This window comes from Gossypium arboreum, chromosome 12 (genome assembly GCF_025698485.1).
Source record: "Gossypium arboreum isolate Shixiya-1 chromosome 12, ASM2569848v2, whole genome shotgun sequence".
Classification (NCBI taxonomy): Eukaryota; Viridiplantae; Streptophyta; class Magnoliopsida; order Malvales; family Malvaceae; genus Gossypium; species Gossypium arboreum.
This window is the reverse complement of record NC_069081.1, coordinates 12,083,431-12,087,436: the sequence shown is the minus strand read 5'-3', so window position 1 is coordinate 12,087,436 and position 4,006 is coordinate 12,083,431.

Here is a 4,006-nt window from a genome sequence, read left to right as displayed (position 1 = left end):
GGAAACACTGTTCTTCGTCAAAGGTAAGTAGATCTCGTGTTTCGGGTTTTATCCAATCTTAGGTAAATCGATTTAAGTGACTGATTTGGGCTCAGTTTTTTCAATCTTAGGCTTTGGAGTGCTCGTGGTTGGATTTGTAGCAGAAACAAACCAGGTGTGTACTCCGATCGCGTAGACAATGAGTTTCGACGAAAGTTGAAAAGTGGTCTGTCGACGCCACATGGGCGTGTGGTCTGCCCATGTGGTAGCTTGTGTCGCGAGACATGGGCGTGTGACAGACAAGCCAAGCCGTGCGTGCGTCACACGGGCGCTACGGACACAGGCGTGTGAGGCTGGCAAGGCCGTGTACGAGGCACGGGCTCGACCATTTGGGCCGTGTAGGCTGTACGGGTGTGTGGGTCATACGGGTGAACCACACAGGCATGTGGGTCTTGGGGCAGGCCGTGTAATCCACACGGGTAAGGCTAATGTGAGTCGTATGGGCCACACAAGCTTGTGGGCCCATATAGGCAGGGCACACGGGCGTGTGAGCCTAATTTTCCTAAAATGTTCTGTAAGGTTGCACGGGTCGCCTAAGTCAACTATGACCTGCCTGTTGGGATGGTAAGCATTATTTATACACCATACTATGAATGATTATTGTGTTGTATGTAAAGGATGTTACAATAAGCATATATATCTGCCTGATTTCCTATATCTGTTCTGTTATGATATGATCTGATTTCTGCATATAAGCATGCCACGGTATTTATGATGCATTACATTGGGTTGGGTTGTTGTGAAAAGAAGGAAGTCTGAGAGGCGATTAGCCTATTATCGGGCATCTACGCTGCTTATATCTGTTATGTTCTATTTTACAGTACCACTTGGTGTGTAGGGCTAGATGGGTCGATTTTATCCACATACTTAATGTGTAGGGCTGGGTGGGTCGATTTTATCCTCACATGGTGTGTTGGGTTAGACGGAGATGGTGTGCAGGGTTGGTGAGCATGATTTCTATTCTCTGATATCTAATCTGATCTGCATATGATATCTGTATGGCTAAGGCCGAATATATGTATTCTGTTATCTGTTTGTATGCATGTTGTTTGTGGGGATGTACACACTGAGTTTATGAAAACTCACCCCTTTATTTATTTTATGTCAGGTAAACCTCAGCAATAGATGGATCTATGTAGTGGAGGGCTCGATGGTGACTACTGTTAGACATTTATGGATTTTTGAGTAACATTCTTTTTTGTCTGCTTTATTCTAAATATTTATTTTTGGGATTAAAATGTCTTGAACTTGAACTATTTTTAAGTTTATTTCGGGATTTTAAACTATTAAGCTAATGATTAATGAATTAATGGTGTTTTAGCTTCCGCGATAATGAAATGTGTTCACCTAATAATCGGATTGGAGATTTTACGACTTAAGTAACGATAATGAGCTGAATGATTTTTAACTTGCTAAGATTTTCTAAAAACACTCTCATATGACGCTGCCAGATTCGGCCATAACGTCTAGGCCAGGTTTGGGGTGTTACAGGTACACTTGAAGTGGCTACTACAACTAATCGACTTGAGAAAAGCGAGGCTACTTAGTTGGGGATTAGCGATGCTGTCGATATTGTACCGATAAATGTATCGAGCGACGATATCGAAAAAAGCTAAAATAGGTGGTTGCATGCTCCTTCTTCAATCGTGGGTATGGTATCGACTATCATTTCTATGCCCTCGATTGCAAGTCCTTTACCAAATTTCCACTTGTAACATAGTAAAATTCATTTGATAATTGTTGTTACCATTTAGGAATTTTCATTGTTGTAATTTGGAAATAACATATTTTTTGAATAGGTGGAACAACCCTGCTAGCCACAACGGTATACCGACTGAGCTCAGTGACATCTGACTAGTTTTAGATCAAGAAACTGAGGAGGAGGTTAGTTTATGAATTTCAAAGTTATCGATTTTTTATTTCATCATTTGAAATTAAATATTATGCACTTGCTGAAATTTGTAAATTCGTATTGTAGTTAGTATGGATGTCATACGCGGATCCAAGGATTCAAGAATACGTCCCGGATGAATTTTTGGCCAACCGTAGCATTTGGCATGTGAAAGTGCCATTGACCATTTTTGCAAGGGTTGAGATACACGAACCCGATCGAGTGATGCGATAGTTTGGGTGTATGCAACGTATTCCACACCAATGTCAGGAGCTCGATGACCTGTACAAGATCAACATGCGAGGGAGAACAGATGAAGATTAGGCAATAATCCATAAGAAGTATATCGAGTTTTGGCAGCATAGATACGATTACTTGTCAATGTATGAACTGTATCTAACGCGAGAGTTGGCAACATATTCGAATTACATGGATTGGTTCAAGCATCACGGGATGTCGTATCTACTACCTACTTCAGAAAGGAGTAGACAATGTCGTCGTAAGAGGCCAAGACGAGGACCCATCAATCCCAGGTCGGGAGGACATGCCGCGGATGGATTGACATCGACTCCACCTGCATATGAAGACCAAATTGTCATTCAACCTCCTGGTCAGTATGGTTTATTTATTCCTATCACTAATCCATTTTATTTTACACTATTATCACAATACGTACTCGTTTATTTTACACCATCACCATAGCACACGCAATCATTCCTTACACCAACACATTCATCACTAGTTTATTTTACACAAGCACCACAATTTGCGCAATCATTCCCTACATCGACACCTTTTCTAAGAATATATTTTGCACGATTGCCACCCATTGCATCGTATTACACACCCCATGCGCCATCGCCCCATGCGATACCATATAATGGCTCGTCTATAGTGTCACAAACACCCCTAGCATCGTTGTTCTTCCGAGCTGGGTCATCCTTGAAAATGTCGACTTGGTCAATGGGGGATGCACTACGAGTAGCTAGGACACGGTCCTAGTCATCCACGAAGGAAGGAGATAAGGTTAACGATAACCCCGACTGTACATGAAGATGAGGCCTAATATCAACCCTGACATGCATTTGAAGACGAGGTTGAAGTCTTAGTGGAGCTGCCACCTCAACTAATGCAACGAAACCCTAAGCGTATCCGATGCACACTCAATTGTGGCACACATTCAGGGGATCGATGATTATGTCTATTTGTAATTTTCTGAAGTTGTTTACTTTGTTTTACATTCACAATGTACACTTATTTAAAATATACATATCTTGTTTACTACGATTGGGATGCATGTACATAAGTTTTTAAGTTAAGGATTTTGAATATGTTGGGTCATGCTACAAACATTGTAATTCTTGAAGGATTTAAATAAAAATTTATTAAATTAATGTTGTATATGGTTTGTGTAAATGTTTGTGTGTCTTTTATAGTAAAAAAATAGTAAGTTCAAGCATACCTTAAAACTATAACAATGTCTATCTCAAACTATAACAACGTCTATCTCAAACGCCAAATTAACCTACAAATTTTTAGTTTAAAAAATTTTAGAAAAGAAAACAAGTCCTACAGGGTGCGTTTTCACTGATCTGGTAGAGAAAACACGTCACATATAACACGTTTTTAGGAATAGGCAGAAAACGCGACCTACAAGGCGTGCTTTCTCTGACAGATTAGTGAAAACGCGCCTTGGAGGACGCGTTTCCTTTTCTCTCTCTAAAAACAACATAGATCTATAAATTTTCAAAAAAAAAATTGCCTAGTTTCTCAGAGTAGTTTTTTTTAAACATATTTACATAAATTTGCCTTCAACTATGTATAACTTTTTTGTTTCCATCACTCAACTAAAAATTACATATTTTCAAGTTTTTTTATTTAGACCATTAAGCGACTTGCACACTGAAGATGTGACAATTTTTTTAATTTTTATAATAATAAATTTAATCCTTAACTTTTATAAAGTTAACTTTGAATATTTTAAAAATTATAAAAATAAAATTTTAAAAATATAGGAAATTACAAAAATGCAAAACCAAGCACTACAGCCTAAAAAATCTTTAAAAAAAAAAACCA